Source organism: Serinus canaria, chromosome 2 (genome assembly GCF_022539315.1).
Source record: "Serinus canaria isolate serCan28SL12 chromosome 2, serCan2020, whole genome shotgun sequence".
NCBI lineage: Eukaryota > Metazoa > Chordata > Aves > Passeriformes > Fringillidae > Serinus > Serinus canaria.
The window spans coordinates 85,860,188-85,883,540 of record NC_066315.1 but is presented as its reverse complement, the minus strand read 5'-3'; the positions used below and the strand labels follow the sequence as shown (position 1 = coordinate 85,883,540).

At 37.8% G+C, this 23,353-nt stretch overlaps 1 protein-coding gene across 4 annotated transcripts in view; it reads left to right on the top strand.

The window, feature by feature from the left end:
• The window catches only part of GALNT1 (polypeptide N-acetylgalactosaminyltransferase 1), a 108,165-nt gene that overhangs the window by 31,660 nt on the left and 53,152 nt on the right, over nucleotides 1–23,353 (top strand). For 3 of the 4 annotated variants that reach the window (XM_050971363.1, XM_050971364.1, XM_030231420.2), the window contains exon 2: nucleotides 15,792–15,966. The gene's annotated coding sequence lies outside the window, so the exon portion shown is untranslated. The remainder of the gene's footprint in view (nucleotides 1–15,791; nucleotides 15,967–23,353) is intronic. The other variant, XM_030231424.2, reaches the window with a different exon arrangement.

Sequence of the window (23,353 nt, the reverse complement as noted above, 5' to 3'; positions counted from 1 at the left end):
TCTTCTGCAAGCAGTTAATGCTTGAAATCTGCTGAGTGCAAGAAACCAATTGACCCAATCTCAGCTGGGATCTGCTTCATGAAAGTACAACAATATGTAATTTTCTTGCTTTGGATCATATCAAAGCTTTCTTATGCAGTTTTAGACTATTATGACTATTCATTCTTCCCCCCAAATTGTGCTTTCCCAAACACAGTAGGAGCTTCTAAGAGCTTGAAACAATGGTTTCTCTATATTTTGTAAGTGTTATGTATATTTGAGAGGCATCTAAGGACTCCTTTTTTAACCACATTTTCCTCTGTATGGAAAACTTCATAAAACATCTTGCCTTTTGCCAGGAAAACAATTCCTTTTATTTGTTTTTTTTTTTAATAGTATACCTCATGTTATTTTTAGTAGAGTTGAATAGCAGTGAGTTGTGGTCACTAGTTTGCACTAATCTGCTAATTTGGATCATGAGAATTTTTAATCAAAGAATACACAATGGAATGATTTCTAAGGTGAACAAACTTTCTTTATGACCACTTATGTGCAGAAGAGTTAAATACCATGCACATCAGGCACTTATTTCCAAATCAAATGTTTGACCTTGCAATCTTCATAGCTACATTTTCAACTCTGTGGCTGTTAAAATATTTGAAACCAACTTTCTTACAACCAAACCATCTTTTACTGCAGAGGCAAATGAAATTATGATTCACTACTGCTTCCGTTGGCAGGGATGAGCTGTGTGGTTTATTTCTATGGAGCAAACCCAAGAAGAATTTCTCATTATTCCAAGAGACTGTTTGCTTCTTCATCTGTCACTTGTAAAATGCTGGCTAATTGTTAGTTAAAAACAGCTTATATCAAATATTGTTGTAGCACACCACCTTAGGTTTTCATGATTTGCAATTTCTCCATTTTTTCCGTTTCTCTGGGTATGTGATGAGTGCTTGGGTGAATCATTAATTTTATTCAGAAGAACGTGGTAATGATTCAAGAACGGGAGTAGAGAAATGTATCCAAAGGAAGTCAAAATAATAGAGATGTAATTTGGGGGTTTTGATACATGGTTTCACATTTCTTAGAGATCTGGCTGTCTGAAAGTGAAGCTCAGTGTTTTCCAGAAAATCATCACTTTTAGTGTAACTCAAGTATTTAAATTAAAAAAAAAAAGGAAATTACCTCAAAGTCAGCTAACTGAGAGTGTTCATTTTACTGTACTGGTGCTTGGAGAGTATCCAGAAAAGATGTAAGATCTTTTATTTTCCTTCACATGTGAGATAGTATTGACATAATTTAATTTACTACAGATATTTCAATGTAATTTGAATAATTTAAAGAGTTTGTTTTAACAATTTATTAAACTGTTACATAAAAGGTAAAACTAGCATATGTCAGGGAAGAGAGACAAGGCTTTAAGAGCAAAATGAAGACTGGTATGTTTGAAGTAGATTGAAGTCTAGTTATGGTCAGGCTTATTGAAGAGGAAATCATCACAATGGCCCAACTGACAAACACTGTGTTTAAAATTTCCTTTTCCAAATCTTAGGTTTTGAGGAAAAGAGTTAAGCTCTTTTGGTGGTGGCTGGAATTAGAGAACTTTAGCCAGTCTTATACATACTTGTTGAAGAATTATCTTCCTTTTCCAGAAGGGATTTGTTTCAGATGGACGGGTAAAAAGCCAAAAAAAATCGTAAAAGCTTGAATGTTTATGGAGGAACATAAATGAAAAGCTTCCAAGCTTATGAAGTCAACTGTGTGTAGACTAGGGAAATTTTAAAACACTTCTGTGTTAAAACTGTGTATATGTCTGAAAATCTTAGTATCCACTGTAAATGAAGGTTTATGGAGGAAATACTGTTTTCTGTTCAGCTTCAAGAAGAAAGCTTAAGATGTATAAATTTATTTTTCAATTGCACTTTCAAGACAGAGGAAAGTTAAGGACAAAACTTCAATGCACAAAAAGTAAATACACAAAACTTGAAAACATTTGTCTTTGCCTGCCTGTGTATGGATCAAATGTCCAGACTTAGTGATGGGAGGGGCATTTCCCTGGGTGTACCACCACTGGCTGGGATTCTGTTCCCTGCCCACAGTTTGTCTCTTTGGTTTCTGATCATATGTCAAGTGTGGTGACATTGACATATGGTACTCCTTTTTGTAAAAGCTAATAGTGTTTTTACTTGAAGATTGCCCCAGTTAGGCAACAAAAATCATTTTGGTTGGAGAGGAAGAATTGCCTTTTCAAGACAGTTTGATCTCCTGCTCTGTTCACCCTCAGCCTTTCCTCATTCTTACCATGTGCCCCCCACCACCCTCCTGCTCCAATTTGGAGAGTGTTTGTAGTAATACCTGATGGGCAGAAATCCCCAAAATATTAAATTGGCACAGTTTTGGAGAAAATTGAAAAAAGGCAACTCAACAATTACCTGTTGTTTTCTAGCCTGCCAGTTCAGCAGTGAGTCTTGCTTTTGACTGGCCAGATGGGTACCTGAACCTTGGAACAAACCCTAGCATCTGATTCCCACTGATGATTTGGTAATTAGGAGGCATAGGGAAGATGTCTTAGTATTGTGAGGGAAATGGACATTTTGGAGCTGGAGGAATAAAGGAGAGCTTATAAGAGGCAGCAGCAGCAAGGTGCTGAGGTTATTTTTATCTGTGGGAGACAAACCCAAAAGTTCTGCTTTCCACAAGGCAGGATAAATTGTTTTACCAAGATCTGTTTGCAGATAGACCACAATTTATTTCTAAGCATCAATGTTCTGTCAGTCTTTTTTTTTTTTTTTTTTTTCTTTCCAGTGTGCTGTGGCTGATACTGCAGCTGGCCCTTTTAAATTATAAAAAAAATATCCAACTGCTGGTACAGGGCATTTTATTAGAGGAGGATAGTGGTAAAAGTTAAACTGCTCTACTTACATTAATGAATGGTTGATCATGTTTCTTTTCCCTGAAACAAAATTTCCACAGTTTGCTTAGGAGCTGTTTGGTCTGAATTTATGGAAAGAGTTATTTTTGTATCTTTTATTCTTAATGGGAATAGTTGAAAGCTGCTTGTAAAAGAGACAATTAGCTGATAAAGTGACTATTTTGTAAGTATGACATCTCCTGTTCCTCTGTTGGAAAACCAGAGAGGGGCACGGGAGAGCAGACAAGATGAGAAGATTAAATGTATTGTTCATACATATAAAGTATGTAAGCTGATGTAATTAAGGAGAGTGATAACCTAGGTTACTTGCTTTCTGAATTGCATGAGGAAAAGGAAGGAAAGAATCTTAATTTACTGTCTTTGTGCTAATATTTCCTGCACTAAAATCAAACTGGGTACCTTACTCTTATAAACAATACCTTATATACCTTGCTCTAATAAATAATATTCTTGACTTTTCTGAATGAATGCTAGTAGCTGATATGATTTTAAAGACTTGACTGTTACTAAAGTGAAATGTTAGTGTAAGAATGGACAGATTTTTTTACATTGCTGTCACCTATGCTTTCATTCCAGTTTTTACCTGAATTATCTGCTTTTTGTACATGTAATAAATAATAACTTTCTTGGCACAAACCAGTGTAATCATGAAAGGAGTTGGTTACATCAACCAACTTGAACTTACTAAATCCTAAGAAAAAGTATAGGTTCTCTTAAGGTGCATTGTATCTATTTTTTAATCTCTTGGTAATGGTATCTGAATTATATGTTTATCTTGGTCTTTCTGACAGGGATTACTCTGCATGTTAGCAAAAAAATTCCAAATTGCATGTAATATAAAACCTCCTGCTACACTCAAATTTCCTGCCATTCTGGTGATGTTCATGGGTCACTGACATACTTTTCAAAGCATAAGTAAATCACTGGGTCACAATATTGAAAAGCTGTGCTGTTGGCTCTTCAGCTTGGAACTATTTCAGTAAGTGTAAAACACCAAAAAAATCTGATAATGAAACATTGCTTTGTGGAGAAGTATTGCCTCAAAGAGCAAATATTTGAGATTGAGGAGAATTGGGATTGGATGGCATGAGTGATGCTACCAAGCATCTTTTAGCACATAAAAGTAGTTTGCCTTGTGTCAGAATCAGAGGCTTTGGGAGGTTCATCAGGGGCTCAAAATAAAGTCAGACAGGTACTGGGCAACATAAAACCTGTAGGAAAAGGGAACAGAAAAATTGGCAAGAGAGAATAAAATGTGTTGCTCTAAAAGATAGCAAAATAATTCAATGGCTAAATAATATTTCACTCTTTCTTCTGTCAAATAGTGATGTTATAAAGGTATAGCAAGATAATTAGTAAAAGAGATGGCAAATCCAGAACTGTGAAGGGAATGTAGAATTGTTGACTGGGGACAATTTACCTATTGACAGATAAATGTTGTGACTAGCATGGTTTGCCTGTCCAGCCAGTTTCACACAGGAAAAAAAATCAGTTTGACCTTCTTCCTTCCTTCCCCTCTGGACTCTGACAAGGGCAAAATTTACTCTTGACATAGGATTTACCAGTGGGAAAATACCAGTGGGATCTTTGCGAGATCTGGGATGGGTTTATATGCCCCAGTAAAATATAGAATAGTCATATTCTCTGCTTTAATTTACAGCATGGGGCACACAATATAGTCCTGGGGTGTGCTGGAATAATTGCTGGGGAGGTGGGAAAGACAGTATATGTATTTGGATGAGACATGGTGTCTCTTGAGCAAAAAGTTACATGGTATTCCAAACTGTGGACCATATATAAGAAGTTAGATGTACATGTTCTTTAAATACTTGTAATTTTCTTTTACATTCATGTGCTGAAGATAACATTGAGCTATAAGTCTTTCACAAACTTTTTTTGCCATATTCATTTTTGATGAATTAGCAGAATGTCATCATGGTTTGGAAAATCGAATTTAATTTTCCATTCTGTATGTAATTTTTCCATTAATATGGAAGGTTGATAAGGCTTTTGCTGAAAGGATCATATTTAAATCATCATATTTTTATTTAGAGTTTATTTAGAGCTTGCTTTCTGGTAGTGTGCAACACTTTTTGCTCCAAATGTAAGAGCAATGCTGACAAATCACTGGTTTGAGCATTCTCGGTCTGTAGAGCACTTCAGCTTGCAAAGGAAATACCCATTCTCAGCATTTGCTTTACTTTCAAAGCTGATGAAGCACTTGAACTACTACTTATAAGTTGATTCTTAATTTTATATCAAAGTATTTTGAAGCTAAATTTTCATCTATCATCATGGAAACCCAGCTCAGTTATTTTGACAAATGGATGGTCTTCTTTGGTGGGAGCCTCACAGGGAGGAATTTGCAAGCCTGAGGTTTTCAATTACAGAGGAAGGTTTTAGAATGCTGTTTTAGCTGGCACTGCTTTCTCTAGTTTAGTTACTAGTGATGAGTTGAATTTGAGTCTTTAAATAGCACAGTAGATTTCCTAACCTATACAGAAAAGTTAGTTGATACTTTCCACCTGAGCCAATGTTGAGGAGTCATGTGCAAAGCATATAACCTTGTCAAACAGTTGAGCTGAGAGCTGAATGAGTTGGGAGACTTTGTTTTGGTCTGTCATGAGGTTGGCAGAAGTATTGAGAGCTCCCTGCTTGCTTTGCTGCATGAAAGTTAAACATTTTGAGATAAGTGGTTTAAGACAGTATAGTGCTTCCAAAATTTTTTTCCCATGTGTCCAAAGGAATTCAGTGCTGACTGAACAAAAGTAGTATGATAATTCTTTTATTGCTTTTCCTTTAATTGTATTTTTAAAAGGTGCCTTCTTTCATTTTGATGCATGCTGAAATGTTCTGTAGCCAGCAGACCCACTCATAAAATGAAAAGTTCCAATTTTATTCTTTTGTAAGTCATAATTCTCAATATCCTGACTCTCCTTCAGCATAGTGGGTGCCTAGCCTGCTTGTTGCACTATTTTATCTAAAGTAATTTTAGGGGCTGATTAGAAACTTCAACATTCTGCTTGTTTTCATATTGCTACCTAGATTTTGATGTATACTAGGATGAGCCTCTATATAGAAGAGTCCTGTTTCATCTTTTTCTGGAATATTCAAGCAAGAATTATTCCTCAATCCTGAATCAGGTGTTAAGGAAAGCAACTCGTGTCCTTCCTGTTATTGAAAATGCTAAATGGTCAAATTTATATCTGAATAACTGGTGGAGATTTCCAGTAATGAAAGTTTCTCACTCCCTGAAGCATTCTGCCAAATATCAGATTAACAATCCTTTCCTCATTATGTTATGATATAATTAACAATGTTTGTGGCCCAGCTGCTAAGGAGCTGGCAAAATTGAGGTGGAAAACTGATAAAGAATAACTGAAAACCACTACAGAGTTGGATAAAATAGAAGATATAATTACTACATAATAGGCATGTTGAGATTTAGTGTAAGAAAAGTGGCAACTCTCAAAATTTAAAAATTACATTGTTAGCATCATGTGTCTGCCGCTGCTTCTGAAGTAAAGTCTTTTCCTGGGCATTCCTTCCCTTGCTTAGGCAAGTATTGTCAAATAGATTGCAAAAATTTCTCGATTGAGGTTTTATCCTGTGCTGAATTAGCTCTGAATCTGTGACTGTGATGTTGTCAGAAAGGAGTGTGGGGATAGAGCAAATGCTTAGGGACTAGGGGTGTTATTATGCAGTCCTTGAGCTGCAGTGCTGATGATTTTCAGCTTTCTTGACTTTTTTTTCTTCACTTCTTTTAAGCATGATGTATATGTAAACTGTATACCTTGTTTCCTGTATACTGAAGTATCTTTTGGGTTTGTGCTTGTAAAAAGAAAGATGCTGCAAACAGCTGACTGACTCAGCAATTAGTAAATCAAATGAAATGGGATATTTCTAGGAAGAAACCTGAAGGCTTCCAGCATGATTTGGGAAACTGTGGGCTGGATTGCTGCATTGCCAAAGGCTGCATTAACACAGCAGTGCTTTTTTTAGAAAAGCTAATTCATTGGGTTATTGTCGCAGTTTCCTCATCCTTGTTTTGACAGCGTGAATGGCTCTCAGAATGCTGTTTCAACTACCTGAAAGTAGTTACTGACTTTACAAAAAAGGGACAAGAAAAAAATTGGGATCTATATTACTAACTGAATCCATTGTTTTGGAAACTTGGTAACGTAATGTTTCCTGTGTTCCTCCATGGTAAACAAAACTTCCTGAATTAGGGACCATTATCTCACCTGAAGCCAGAAAAAGGTTGCCTGCTTTATTTTCCTTAGAAGAATGGAATATTTTGTTGCTGCTGCTGTTTAAAGTGATCTTGCTACTCTTGCAAGTGAGAAATGATAGTCATTTGTCAGCTCAGCCAAATTTCAGATACTGTTGCAAGCAGCAGAGCTTTGCCTGGAGGCAGATGCATATATCCGAAACTAGAATTTCTGTGGGAGGGTTAGTATTTGTGCATGAAGACATATGCTCAGCCAAGCAGTTTGTTGGTTTGGGTATGTTTTCTCCTGTTGACACTGACAGACAGTTTTACTGAAAAGCTTTAAATCTGGCAGAAGGCAGAAAACCATTCCCTCTTCACTATTTATTCCCCTCACCACAAAATTTTGTTTTTAAATAGAACATTAATATTTTCAAAGGACTGAGTCCCTAGACCAGACTTTTTATTTTTTTTTTTCCCCTAGGGGAGGTTGTCTGTATTATTTCTGTGCCCCAGGGTCACTTTTTTCTAAAGGTTTACTTTTGTGTACTGTAAACTTATCTCTTCCCTGAGTTAAAGTCCTCCTAATAAGCAATGTGTTATTTTGGACTTTGGAGTTATGATGTGCTTGTTCACCTCTTAAACAGCTGTCTCTAAGATTTCAATTACTTACTGGGGGCTAATATTGTAATGTGTGATGATTTAAGGCTTAGTAAAAGCTTGTGAACAAGAATACAATTTTCTCATTTTCCTCTTTGATTAACAAGTGCTAATTATACAGTGCAAGAAACTTCCTGTTAGATTTGTGAGGGGTTTTTTATAGTTTCATTTGGTTCCTAAGTTGGTAAATATATAAACAGCCTTTTTTAACTTTGTGTGCAGCCACAAATGATTTAATTTAGAACTCCAATATTTATATTTCTTTTGCAATGAGGCTAGAGCTGAATAGACAGTGGCCTGTCTCATGCCAGAGTGCTGTAAGAAATGATTTCTCAGTGTCCAAAGAGACATAATTAGATGCGTGGAGCAGTGGTTTTACTTTGGGGATTTTCTACCACTTAGCACTTTGTTTATTATCTGTGTGAGAAAATACTAATATCCTTGATGCTCTTTGTAAATGTTGAGAAGCATTGTGTAAATGTGACATTTGCTTTTGCAAATTTACTGGTTGATTTATTTCAAGTAGTGCCTCTTGTGAATGGCAAGTCTTAGGATCTTGCTTAGTTACCTCCCCCTCCCACTTTTCTCACTCTAAGTAATGTGCTATCATTCCTGCTATAATCCTCTGTGTGTGTGAACTTAAAAAATCTAAGCCTTTGATTAGAAGTAGAACAATTCAGTTCTATTTCTCTGCATATAGGACAGAGTTGCTGTAACTTTATTATCCTACAGCTGTTAACACTTAAGAACTGATTTCTTGGCCCATGGAAGGCAGAGGTTGTGGTCTTTTAAGCACCATTAAGACTGCATATTTGAATGTCTTTAACTTTGGATCCCTCTGATCATCTCTGAAGTAATGGGAAATATTTTTGTTATTTCACTCTGTAGTCCCATTAGTAATTACCAGTGGAAATTAATAAAATGGGTATGGGAATAACTCATGTACATTTTTTCCCCTAAACTCTGTTCTCCCTTGCCATCCATAACTGTGAGCTTTACTGCTGTTTGGGTGTTTGCATCAGATCAGAGAAAAGGAGGTAACAGATTATTTATTTGAGTATTAAAACTAGGATAAAGCAGGCAGCTCTCCTGAAGCCCTCTGCGTGCTCTTGAAAAAAACATTGATCACAGGGCATGCAATTTTACAGAATGTAAAATTTATGAGGGCAACTGTCATTGATTTTAATGTAGTTATGTATTTAGCTATTTTGCATTCATTATTAAATAGGATGTTTTTACTCAGTAGGTCTGGAAACATTTAGTCTTTTCTCATGACTTGGGGAAAACTAGGAAATGTTAAAGTCCCATCTTTCTCAGCTGAAGGGGCCCTCGTTAACACATTTGCCAGTGTTAATATTATGTACACTTTTTCTAGCAAAGAGCAGTATTCTGAAAATGGAAACTGAGCTACATTTATAAGAACTAAGTGAAGAAATTCACATTGTGTACATGGCTATGCATGTACACACATGTGAGGCTGGAGTTACTTCTGGTTTGAACCCTGGAGGGGCCAGTGATCCTGCCTGGTTGCTGCTGCTGGATCTGAGGCTGCTGCCATACTTGTGTTTTTTGAGGAAGATGATGTGTTAGAGTGAGTGATAACCATCTGATGTCTCCTGAGCTTGGTGTAACTTGTGGTGAAGAGTTGCGTGTGAGGTCCAAAGTCGGTGCTCTTTACACAGGAAATGTGTTGTCTGCAGTGGCAGGGATGTGCATCTGCTGCTGGTCCCACCTGAGCTCTTCCCAGCAAGGGCTGAGAGCACAAGACTGCAGTTGAAATTGGATAGGAAAATGGAATTTTTAGAGCAAAGTACAGCTCAGTCTTTATGTTTTCATAGCTTATTACAATGGAAACGTTACTGGAAAACTACGCTACCCACTCTTTATAAACAAACAAAGGCAAACAAAACACTTTAGTTGACACAAACATTAATTTTTTTTTTGGCTTCTGGATTCCTTCATAGTGAATGTTTTGTCAGCTGAAGGGGCTGAGAGGTGTCTAATGCATTTTTCACTGTGGCTCACATCCTCCATACACACCAGTGCTGGTTGCTTTGCATACTTGTGAAACAATGAGGGTAGTGTTTCCCGGTGGCTGAAGAGAAGGTGCAGAGGGTGTCTGCCAGCTCGCAGCAGTCAACACACAACTCTTTGTTGATAGTCCCACTGGAGGCAAGCATGTCTGGATTGATGCTCTGTGCTCCTACTTAAAGCTGATCTAAGTTAATGCTATCAAAATAAACTGGTTTTGCTGATTGCCTTACTAATGTTTTTGAATCGTGATAGTTAAGAAAGATTTCTGTCATCTTTACAAACCTGCAGTGCTTCTCCTGAATTTTGAATAATTTGGGTTTTTGTCCTTCTGGAGCAGGTGTGAGGTTATGAAAGATAGCTTTTTTTTTTTTTGGGGGGGGGGTGAGTTGAACACTTCTGTGTAGGTAGTTTGTGTTATGAAAAAGCTGTTTCTTACAGTCCAAAGGGATTTAGTAGTGATGAAGAATATGACAGTAATGACAGTATACACTTCACTGGTGGGAGCAGTAGACTGTCTTGCATTTTTGGTTTTTTTCTGGTGCTTTCCAGCAGTGTAGTGCTCTTAAGCAACATGAAATAGAGCTTTTCAGTACTCTTGATTTGGGGGTACAGGTTGGGGTGCATTTGCAGTTGACTTCTAAAAATCACACTTTCTTCAAAATACCTCTGTGGGTTCAATTACTCTTGGTCCCTTTCATACCCTGCTTGTGTTTGCTTGTGCTGCTTTGAGTTCCTGTCCCCATGGGCAGCAGGAGACCTGTGAGAAGAAGGTGCTGCTGCATTGTTTTGCATGGCTGTGTGTGCCAGAATCATTGCTTGGTTGGTGAACAACCTGTTAGTGAAGGCCAAGAAAAGCAATGACATGCATTTTAGATGTCAGTCTGATCAAAGCAACTGTTACCTTGACAGTTTTTTCCTAAGTTTTAGTGAGATAATATGATAGCAGTGTGTACTTAACAGCTGTTAAACATAATACCTGTCTTTTTGGCTTTGCTACTTCTGTTATAAATGATGCCTATGAATCTTTTTTTTTCCTTTGAAACAAAGTGCATGGAGGAAAAAAAAAATCTTTGAATTGTCTCTTAAGAAAGATTTACTCAAATGTTTTTTTCCCCCTTGCTGTCTTTCTGTATAAGATAAAGCCATGGAGACTTATGAAACAAAACTGTGGTTGTTTTGTTGTACACTCTGGGTTTTTTATGTATTTTTGGTCACTTCAGGAATAACAGGAAGATGATGTGGTTTTCTCAGTGTTACAAATCTGTTTTCTTCAGAGTTTAATGGCGCCCTAATAATTTAATGCTTTTCTGTTCAGTCTCTTGCACTGATTTTTCTGACCTTGTGCGGGGTCATACCACTGTAATGAGCTGGTAGAAAAAAAACTTGATGCAATGGAGTTGGCTTCATATTTTGTGGCACGATTTTGTATGTGTGAGATGTTTCACTGAATACAAAAGAAATTGACTGCACAGACTAGAAAGGTAATGCATGGCTAAAAAATCATACAGTCAATCTGTACTGTATTTAGGAAGAGGTGAAAGTGGTAAGTGGAGTGTGACAAGTAGGGATGGCTATTTCATTGGGCATAGATAGCTCTGCATGATTGTTGCTGTTTTAAACATTAAATGTATCAGAAGAAAGTTCTCTACATAATAGGAATGCAAATATTGAGACTATTCAGTTTAGCCACTTGAATATAAGACAGTTGTATTTTGCACTCTACAAACATTGTGGCTGTGAATATGGTCAGCATTTTAGATTGACTGGCTAAAATTTGTTTAGGTTTGAATAAGTTTCAAATAAACCTTTCTTAATTTTTAAGTGATGTCCTGGTTTTGGCTGTGGTAGAATTGATTTTCTTCTTAGTAGCTGGTACAGAGTTGTGTTTTGGATTCAGTATGAGAATTATGTTGATAACACACTGATGTTTTAGTTGTTGCTAAGTAAGACTTACTCCAAGGCAAGGAATTTTTAGTGCCCCATGCTCTTGACGGTGAGGGGGTGTGCAAGAAGCTGGGAGGGACATGGCTGGTTCAGCTGAGCCAAACTGGCCAAAGGGATATTCCATACCACAGAACATCATGCCCTGTATATAAGCAGGATGTGGGGGGATGGGGAATTGGCCTGGGTACAAATACAGGTAGGGTGGGAGTTGGTTTTTTTAGTGGATGAGAAGCTCAGGATGACCCAGCAATGTGCACTCACAGCCCAGAAGGATGAGCATGCCCTGGGCTGCTTCCAGAGCAGCATGGGCACCAGGGCAAGGGGGTGTGGGGGGTTCTGCTCCTCTGCTCTGCTCTGGTGAGAGCTGCAGTGCAGTGTCCAGCTCTGGGCCTCCAGCAAAGAAACCATGTGCACCTGCTGGAGTGAGGCCAGAGGAGGAACACCAAGATGATCAGAGGGCTGGAGCACATCTCCTGTGCAGACAGGCTAAGAGATTTCTGCTTGGAGAAAAGAGGGCTCTAGGGAGACCTTAGACCTTCCAGTACCTAAAGGGAGTTAAAAGAGAGTTGAGGAGAAGCTTTTTACAAGGACCAATAATTACACAAGGACAATGGGTAATGGCTTTAAACGGAAAGAGGGTAGATACAGATTGGATATTAAAAAAAATTATTGTGAGGAAGGTGAGGCATGAGAACAGGTTGCTCAGAGAGGTTGTGGATGCTCAGTCCCTGGAAGTATTCAACACCTCATTGGATGGGGCTTCAGCAACCTGTTCTGGTGGAAGGTGTCCCTTCCTGTGATGGGGGGCTGGAACTGGATGGTCTTTAAGGTTCCTTCCAATCCAGACCATTCTATGATTCTGTGAAGATCAGAAATGCATAATCAAGGCAATGTAATATCCTCTCTAACAGGAAGCTTGTGGACTGGAGAAAGCCACATGTGATACTGTTAGAGAGCAAACTAAGGAAATACAGCCTAGATAAAAAAGCTATTTTAGGATATGTGTAAATTCATTAGGTTAACAGTAGCCAGAGGTTTTTCAGTTGCTCTCTTTAGTAGCAAGGGAAGCATGTTGTATGGGATTTTGTAAAATTGTTTCAGCTAACTGTTCTTGTTCATACTGGCTAATTAGTGTATGGTTATGAAATCTAAAGATGTGTTTGGGAATAAATGCAGTTACACAAAGGTGGGATGGCAATTCAGAAAAATCTTAAATGTTGGAAAGATGGCCTGGAAGAATAGGATCTGATTTAGAAGAATAAGTTGAATGCTGTATATTTAGGTCAAAATAAAATATGGAGAACATCTGTTAAGTTTCTCCTGCCACTCCGTTCCTCACCATGGATTATAAAATGAGAGCCAACACTGCAGTAAGGTTGACAAAGAAGAGGTGTATGTATGTATTGGCATGATTAATTGGTGGTATAATCTGGAGGATGTGGAGTTGAACCTTTTGCTTTGGTCTATATTGTGAAATTCAAGTACTGTATCTGTTTTGGCCATTGTACTTCAAGAAAGATGTAGGCACACTTAATTTGCTCAGGAGTTTAATGACTGATGATTTAGAAAAGGTGCTGTGTGCAGAAGGGAATGATTGAATTGGCATTTTTGTAACCCAAAGAAAAGATCAAGGGAAATAATAAGCTTTTAAGTGTGTGGAAGCTCACTACAAATAAGTGAACATCTGCCCTTGGTAGCTGTGCCTTGCTTACTAATGGCAACATGGGCCATTCCCTGTGTGTCCTCCTCTCACTCTTTGGCTTCTTGTCTTGTGTTTTATAAGGACAACTTCTAGTCAGTGTCTGGACAGCTGTCGCCTCGTTCACAGGGGTCACAGGATGAGGGAAGAGATGAGAAAGTTGACTCCATGTATCAGAAGGCTTGATTTATTATTATATGATAGATAATATATTAAAACTATACTAAAAGAATAGAGGAAAGGATTTCACTACAAGGCTAAGCTAAGAATAGAAAGGAATGAATAAACCAAGGTCTTGTCTCAGACCGAGACCGGCCGGACAGGTGAACTGTGATTGGCTCTTAATTGGAAACAGCCTGATGAGGCCAATCAGAGATTTCCCCTGTTGCATTCCACAGCAGCAGATAAGAATTGTTTACAGTTTGTTCCTGAGGCCCCTCAGTTTCTTCAGGAGGGGAGAAATCCTAAGGAAAGGATTTTTCATAAAACATGTCGGTGACAGACAGCACTGAGCAAAGAATCTTAGGATCCTTTGAGAAAATATATAAATTAGCAAAATCACTAAAGTAAGGATCTTCATCTAACCAGACAGATGTAGAGACAGATATTTCAATTTAAACTTTAGAGCAGGTAGAAGAAAATTAGCTCCCAGGCTCCCAGCTTCCAGCCACTTGGCCAGTAAGAGACTTGTTTCCCCATCGGTAAACATAGATCATGTTCTCCACCCACCTCTGTAAGGCACCTGTGTTTTAGTGAAGAAAAGTGCAATACAAAAGGCTAATTTAACATAAGCAACACTCATATTTTTGTTGTGTGGGTGTATTGCATGTTACAGTGCAGTGTGTAGAGCCTAGTCAGATAAATCATGGAAATCTGTTTAACCTCTTGAAGGCAACAGCTGATAAAGGCTTTGATAAGCCTTGGCTTTGATAAAGGAGGTTGGGTCTTGTCAGAATGATGTCATGACCACTTATATTAACATGTTCAAAAAAGAAACAAACATTTTTTATGTTAGGTTTCCTTCTGGATGTGTCTTGGATCATATTCTTCTGGCCATTGAAACTTCTCTGTTTTTTTCAGATTGGTACAAATTGGTATCACTGCAAGGAGCTCTTTAGCCAGTTCTATTAATAATCAGACATTTTCCCCTTCTACTTTGGTATGCAAAAAAGAAAAAAAAGGGAAACTGCCAAGTATTACACTAATTCTATCTGTTTCAGTATTGGGGTAATAATTAATAATTAGATGGTTGACAAACACCTTTTCTATCACTGCCAATCTTAACCTTCCTTACCATATGCTTTCTCCATACTGTCGTGTTACCATAGTATCAGCAACTTTTTTTTTTTCTACAAAGTTTTTCATCTGGATAGCTACCTAGAAGTAAAGTTTAAGCAGGCTGAGGCAGGCAGTCAAAAAACTTGACTAGTTTAGTAGGTTCAGATATAATATGGCAAGTGCAAGATACAAGCTTGAATAATATGTGGCAAATATTACCTTAGTGTAGACAAATTTCAGTTGCATTAAAAATTGAACAAATCTCTCTTGAATGTTAAGACATATTTTTTAGTTTTCAGCTGTTCAGAATTTTTTTCAGACATTGCTGTGTTAACTGGGCAGAGGCAGAGATTTGAAGGAGTTCATTCAGTATTGCTACAGTTTTAATGGATAAGACTTGGAAAGGCTCAGGCATCATTTTTCAGGTGTCACTTTTTTTTTCTAGAACTGAAAAAACGTTGCTTCTTGAGCGTCAAGTCTGTGTTACTGTAATAACACCTTTTTTTTCCAAAAGCTGTCATTATAAATGCTAATGTTTAACTTGTGGGTGAGAGATGAAAGAATGTAAAAGCCCCTACATCTATAAACTAGAATATGTATAGGAAGATTTAGTCCAAAATAGTGATCATCTGGGGAGCTGCTCATGTGAATGTGTGCTGTTTTTTGAGGAGGCTGTTTTCTTGCCTTATTGAGAACAATTCATAGTTTGTTGTGCTAAGTATTCATGATTGGATAGAGAACGACATATATAGAACTCAAAAATAGATAACAGCTTATTTGGGAGGACAGGCAGTCCTCCCACTTAAATCATATCATCTGGAAGGCTAAAAAATGTTGATGACTTGTTCCACCTCTCCACTCTTCCCTGCATATGTTGTTTTCCTCACAAGCACAGTTCACTGCCTCTTTTTAGAAACAGTCTTTGACTCCCTCTCCCTTGCATGGGATTTTAGATTTTGAAATCTTAAACGGGAAACTTTTCCTCCCCTTGCACCTCAAGCTCTGCCAGGAACTGAGCTAGGAACTTATCTGAATTTCTGTTTTTCCTCTAGGACAGCCTTAAGACCTTTCTGGTGGAATACCTCTCTTGCTCCTACGTTCATGTTGGAATGGCCTAGGCCAGTCTGCTGCTGTATGGTTCCTGCCACAGGTGCTCTGCAGCAATGTGTCAGGATTTTGCCACCCGTGCTAGTGGACCTTCCAGATGGCTGTAAACCTGCAGAGGAGGTGAGTACAAAATGTATTCCAGGAATTTTTGGTGCTTTGGTCAGGTCTGTCTGCTTTGGGTGTGTTTCAGAGCAAAGGGTCCACTTAATGACTGCACGTGTGCTTTGTCACTGGATTGCACTGGGTTTGTGTGGCAAGGTTTGGCTAGTGACTTACTTAAGAGGCATCTTCTCTGAGAAGCTGCTAGGAACTTCCCCTGTGTCCAATGGAACCAGTGCCAGCCATCTCCCAGAGGGACCTGCCACTGGCCAAGGCTGAGCCCATCACTGACAGTGGTGGAGTCTCTGGGGTACTGTATAGGAAAACCATGCTAGAGCAGTGTTCCTGAAGGACTGCACCCTGTGGAAGGGAGCCGTGCTGGAGCAGTTCATGAAGAACTGCAGCACATGGGAAAGACTCCGGCTGGAGAAGTTTGTCAAGGGCTGCTTCCTGTGGGAGCAGGGGAATAGTGTGAGTAATCCTCCCTCTGTGGAGGAAAGAGAGGCAGAGCCAGGATGTGATGAACTGACTTTAACCCTCATTCCCTGTTCTTCTGTGCTGCTAAGGGGAGGAGAAGGTTAAGAAAACTGGGAGATAAGTTGAGCCTGGGAAGATGGGAGGGATGTGAGGAAAGTTTTTTAAAAATTTGGTTTTATTTCTCATTCTACTCTGATTTGATTGGTAATGAACTGAACTGGTTTCCCCATCTTGAGTCTGTTTTGCCTGTGATAGTGAGAGATTTCTCCCTGTCCTTGACTCACAAACCCTTTGTTATATTTTCTTTCCCTTGTCCAGCTAAGGAGGGATGGGGCAGTGACTTTGGGCATCTGGAATCCAGCCAGGGTCAATAGTCTGCATGCATATTCCATATTTCACTGTTCCTTCTGTATCCTGTTGGACCAGTTCAGTTGTCTGCAGCTATTAAACAAGTTTCCATAAGAATCCCTTTAGATTTTAGTGCAGACCTAATTAAACTGTTACTGTGGCTCTCTCTGAGTGTTGAGAAGCATAGTGTCCAAGTAGATAAAGGACCTCATTATTAGTTTTCCTAAATTCACCTTTACCCTCTCAGAATATCTTGAAAAGAGTTTAGTCCAGTGAGCTGGAATTCAGATTAACTTTCCATCCAGATGACCTAAGGAAGCCTGAGTTTTATTTTCTGTGTTTTTACAACAAGCACAGTACCCTTAAAGCATCCTTGTCAGACAAATGATTTATTAAACCACCACTGTGTAGTCACTGGCTGTGCAGTGAGGCGTTTAACAACAGAGTGCTCCTGAAGCCTCCTCTGTGTGTGCGTCTCCTACGCTTTTTTTAAGCTTGATTGAAGCAAGATGGAGAACCAAAGTTTAATGGGATGGACAGGCAACGATGTGGTGTGACAGGTCTATTTCCTTTGGCAGAAAAGTTTAACCAGTGCACTTGTATTTAGTGTGTTAAATGGTGTCCTGTGTTTGGAGTCATTGGTATTGACATTTTGTGTTAATTTTTCATCCTGATTTTTTTCTTTCCTGAAACCTATAAGCAGTTTTCATGGATTAGCTTTCACAGACTGAGTTCTGAAGGGCTCTTTGGGTCCAATTCTGAAGTTCAGGTTCAGCATTGTAAAATCGAAAAAGTGTGTTTCATGTATAGTGGGTCCTTTTCCAGTCAACTTCAAAAGATCAAACATATAGTCTTAAATTCAGTCCTTCAGAAGTATGACTGAAACAAGTATCAGTTTAGAGGAGAGGAAAAAGTATATCCAAAATTACTACCTAATACGCTTTAGTAGTGGGGGCTGATAAGAAAAAAAAAAAAATCTAGGGTAAAAAAAGGTAGAGGGATTTTTTTTACTTCTGGGTTTACTTCTTTTGGCCACTCAAGTGGTGGTATCTTCACTAATTTTTTTTCATGGTGGCCCAATCACCTCTTCTGTGGTGGCTGACTAGTGTTGAGTTTAGTGAGATCAGAGATTTGAGTAGAAATAACTTCTTTTAGAGAGAATACCCACTTGGTCTGAGTCTGCACTGAGAGACTAATGTGGCTGGATAAACACAATGGTTCTTGGTTCTTTTTCAGCTGTGTCAGTTCTCTGATTAAGTTTCTTCGTCGCTGTGTAGATTTTTGCTGGCAGAGCAGAAGGCTGGCGTGTTGGAGTAGCAGCTACTTATGCAGTAATGGTGTGCTGATAAATCTTTAACCATGGGCTGGCTTCTAAGGCATGTCTACTATCTCTCCTTGTAAAGATTCTAGAGCTTTCAGAGAAGGTGAAAATCTTTCAGAAAAGGTATTGAAGAGTAATTTTAATTGTCTTGGAGCACAGAATTTTAGAAGATGTTTTAAAAAATATCTGATCTCTGATTAGATTTAAGTTTTAGCAGTGATTTTATTTCTCAAATTCTGTGATTTTCAGTTAATATGTAGTTGAATTTCCAAAACACCTCCATCACATTGATTTCTTTAATATTGTCTGACAGACTGACCTTTTTTATGGTGACCTGTTTGTCTCTTGGCTTCTAGTCAGGAATTAATTTTGAATTGTAAAACAGCTCAAGTTGCTACAAGCTTTATACCTTCAGAAATCATTGGATGTCAAATTAAATACACTAACTGTTTTTTCATGAAGTGCCTGACAGTTTCTGGGGGAAAAAAAGCAGCAAAGTATTTGAAGAAATTTAGGCACTTCACTGAAGTCTGATGCATACCTGCCTTCCTGAATGTTCTGCTGATTGTTTTCCTTATGCAACTATGCAGAAAATTGTTATCATCACACTTATAGGTAACTGGGGAAACAAGTGAAGTCTTCCACAAAATAATTTTTCTGCCTCAAATTGAATATCCCACTCTTCAGATTTCTCTGGACTGCTGTAGTACAGGACAACAAATAAAAAAATTAATTTTTTTTTCTTTTTTACCTTACTTATGCATTTTCTATATCATGATATGGCTGTTTTATTTGAATTTGTCAGGATGAAAATTTACAAGTTCGACCAGATGAAAAACATGTTTTAGGATTACTAGCTTTAAGAGTATAATCTTGAAATTTAATGTCTGAGAGAATCTGCCAATTTTTTTTCTAGGGAATATTTAAGAAATAAAATGCAGCAACATTTGAAAAGCATTTACTACAGAATAATGAAAATTTAGCATTTTCTTTTGAAAATGACCTTGTTTAAGTAATTTCTATGGCCGAAGTGAAAACTAATTTTTTTAAAGTTTTATTGATTTTTTGCTTTTCTAGCATTTTCTCCCTTAAATGTACTCAAAGCATGATCAGTTTGATCTTCTTGTCTTTTTTTTTAAGTGCAGATTTTTAAAGCCATTAAGAAAATAGGACTTTTATTTCTGTGGAACTCATTTTATCTTTTCCATAGTTCTGCTTTTGACCAAAAGTGAACTTGAATGTAAAACTTTTATATATTTTTCAATGAAGTTGAAAGTAGGGAAGAAATATGTGCATGATCAATTAAAATCTCTGTGATCTGGCCCATATTTATCTACTTTTACAGACACATATTTATTGGATGGGTGGGTACTGTGTGCCCCAGGCTTTTTGAATCATACAGGCTGCTTTATATTTCGTAGGTAGGTGTGTTCTTCTGTCACTTTCTCTTCCTCTTCTTTTACAGTGTTGAGTCCAGCAGGAGCAGAATATTTTCCATTCTGTCTCTACCTGTTACCTGTTATCTTAATTTTTGTTGGTATGGTAGCAAACAAGGAGATACAGTTGTAAGAGCAATGGGTAGGAGGGGGCATCTGCTTGCAGGGACCTGAATTGGTCATTGCTGCTCCCTACCAGAGTTAGGGATACTTTGCTTGCTTGAACAGCAAAGGGAAAAGGGCACTGAAAAGGAGAGGGAGAGTAGAACTCTGTGATGAGAATGTCTCAGTGTGAAACCAGTCTTTGCAAATCTTTGCTCAAAATGGGCAGTACTGATACCTCTGTGAATTCTCTTGTGATGTCAGGCATCACAGGTCCGCATATAAACCTCTGTAGCTCACCTAAAGTCTGAATTCTAGAGTTTAGACTCAGTTCCTGTGCAGAGACCAGTACCAGTGCTTATGACCAAGATTCCACATGGACAAAGATCCAGGATTCTAGTCCTGAAGAAGAGCCATTGCAATAAGAATCTGCTTGAAAGCTATTCTAGCAACTTCTCCCTATCAGTTTGTTCTTGCCTTGTCCAGTCTTGAAAGTGTTCTCAAGTTCTAAAGGATTACAGAACTCTGCATTTATTATTCTGCCTTTTTAGCTTTTTATCTAAGAGTTCTTTTTTCTTCTTCCCCTCTTCAGTGTAGAACCCAAAATTTGGGTATTGCCTATATTAGAAATAAACTTTACATGGAAAAATTGATAAGTCTCATGGTTGAAGAAAATCTCATTGTTGTTCTTTTTATCCCGTGTGTACATTTGCATGGATTAACAATTAAAACAAAGGACATAAAAGTGTGGTATTTCTCAAATTTTTTGTTGTCAGTGATCTCTGAAAAGACAGAATTAAGAAAAACTGCATCTAAAACAAGTGAGTCTGAGAGGGAAAGGGAACAATGGATGTGAAGAATCTTCTCTTCAGTGCAATACTGTGTTAATTAAGTACAGAACAGTTGTTAGCAGCAGAAGCTACCTGCTGAGCACACAGCTTTGTGATGTGAGAACAGGCTTATCCGGGATTGTATGCTTAACAGCTACATTGCCTTTCTCTATAAACACTGCCTTTTTGCTCTCTAGGTAGACTTTTTATGGATATAAACCAAAGGAGCACAAGTTTTTGGGAGAAACAAAAGTGCAAAACTTGAATGTATCCCAAAATTTGACAATGCTAGCTTTTCCTTTTTTCCTCCATATCTGATTAGTCTTATCTTTCTAGAGAAAGAGAAACACCACCCACATGTGGGGTTATTTGTTTTGCTTTTTTTTGTTTTTGTTGTTGTTGTTGCTTGACTTTTGTTGATGGAGATCTGATGTTTTCTCTGTATTTCAGAAAGTGTTTAGCCCTGCAGAAGTGCTGACTTATTTTGATTAGAATTTGGGTGTTTCCCTAGACATGAGGAGGTGTGGTTCTTTTCAATTTTTATTTTAAAGTATCTGCAGTGGCACTTTTAAAGGAATGGGAGGTAAAACTGTTTGAATTCTTTGCCATTCTTCATTCTACTTGCAATATCATTCTTCATTTTACTTGTGGTGGTAGAACCCCCAGTGTGTTAAGTGATTGTCACCCATATGTTTTCAAATGATATATCCTAATTCTTCAAGTCTTCACCATAAGTCACGCGTGTTATCCTTTCAGCAGTTTTTAACTTGATATCTGCATTTGATTTTTCAGGAAGCTCTGCCATTACTCTAGGCAGAATTCAGCCAGCTTCTCTATGATAAACACCCTATAACCCCAGCATGTATGATGTTTTTTTTCTTTACCTATGCTTATTTCAAAGTTTTTCTTCTAAAACACTATTTTGAATATTTTTCACATATGCTGAAGGCAGAGAAAAAGTGTTCTTCAAAGTTATTTGGTATTTTTTCAATTTTCCCTGCTGGATTTTTGATTTACAGTAGAAAGTTTTCAGGATTAGAGGTTTCTGCACCTTACTCACAAAAGGATGGTTGAATCTATTGACTGCAATTTACCCAATGTTTCCAGTAGTCTCCTCTGTAATATTTTTTTTCTTTAATTAGCTTACTCTGCTTTTCTTTAAATCAGATTCTTGCCCATTGATGATTCATCCTTAATGATGGCTATTTTCCTATGTAATTTTCTGCCATCTTTAAAAGTGTTTGAAGGATTAATGAACAATTTTATTCCACTCTAGCTTGTGGCTTTGATATATACCTAAAAAATAATCAGAAGCATTATGGAGATTTGATATTTTTGAACATTTGAGACTTAGCTTGAAAGATTTAATTATTTCTTACAACATACAACAAAGGTGTCATGGTTGTCTTGCATAAGATTTATTCATTTGATTGTTTAGAGCCTGCATAAGTTTTTGTCTATGAAAAATATGTAGCTAGTTTTGTGATGGTGAATTCACCTGACCTTCAAGTCGTGAAGGATTTCTCCTTGAAGTTTGTAATTCTTTCATACTGACACCTGAGTTTCTAGTTTTCTTTTCTTCTAACTTAATAGCAGAATAGAGAGTGAATTTTAGACCCTTTTGTCTGTGCTCATCGCTGTTTTTGGGAGGAATTTGCTTATTTCCTCAAAATACTTCAAAAGCAAATGCTGCCTGACATTTTTGAGTGTTGACATGTGCAGACTGAAGAAAGCAAAATCAGCAGAAAATTCTATTATTTGACCATTTGTTTGAAGAGCGACCTATTGATAAGTAGAGTATCCATTTTAGCTCTGTCTCTGCTGGTAAATTCTAAGTTTGTTGGACAACTAAATGTTGAACTTTTAAAACATTTTGGAAGTCAATTTGATTTTCTGAGCTGTGCAGAAACATTGTAAAGGAAGACGGAAAATATGAGTGTTGAGAATATGAAACAGCTTAGTGTGGTTTTACTTCCACATAGTCTAATCTAGTGCAAAAGAAGCATGCTCACAATACTAAATTAATTTTTTTTTCAGAAAGAAATTTAACTTTAAAAGAAGTCCTATCACATAATCTACTTACAGCTCAACTGATGCTTGCTGAGTTATTTAAAATAATTTTTGGAAATGTATAAATTTTTGATTATTAGAAATCCTTGACTGCTTGCATGCTTTGTTTCTTAGGGAACCCATGCCTTGTAAGGCCAGGAGATGCTGCTTCTGGCTAGAAGCCTTCACAGTGTTACATCCTGTCACAAGACTGAGAGCCTAAAACATGTGGAGGTGTTTACAGCTTTTTCTTGCAGACAGCTAATAGTTTACTAATAGCCTAATCTCTGCTACTCCACTCCAATATAAATTTTGGGTAGTTCAGCTTTTAATTTCTTTAAAGACCATTTAGATCCAACAGGGAGCCTAAAATTACTTAGTTTTAAGCTGTTTCTTCTGAGTAATGGTAAACTTGCACGGTCTGTACCTCACATGACAGATTGTTTTTCTTGAGGAAATGGAGGTCCTCACCTAGAGAACACCTGTGTTGATGTGACCTCAATTTTTCTCTACAAGTCCTGTAGTGTTGGGGTTGAAAGACCAGCTAACACAGCTCTTCAAGGAGTTATTAAAAACTGGAGTCAGTTTATAGCTCTGGGATGCTGATTGGCAGGAGTGTTGCTGTGCTGAAAAAGCCAAGTGCTGGGTCACCATCTGTGAGTCTTCCAAAAAGAAAAACTATTCCAGTGGTTCTTGTCCACTTCAGCCTTCCAGGCTGCTGTGAAGGGTAGCAGAAGGCTCAAAGAGGTCTTACTGATGCATCTTTGGCCATTAATTATTGCATGTCAAGGCTTTATGAGCTCAGTGCTTAAATCATCTCTTGCTGCTGTTAACAACAAAAGCTT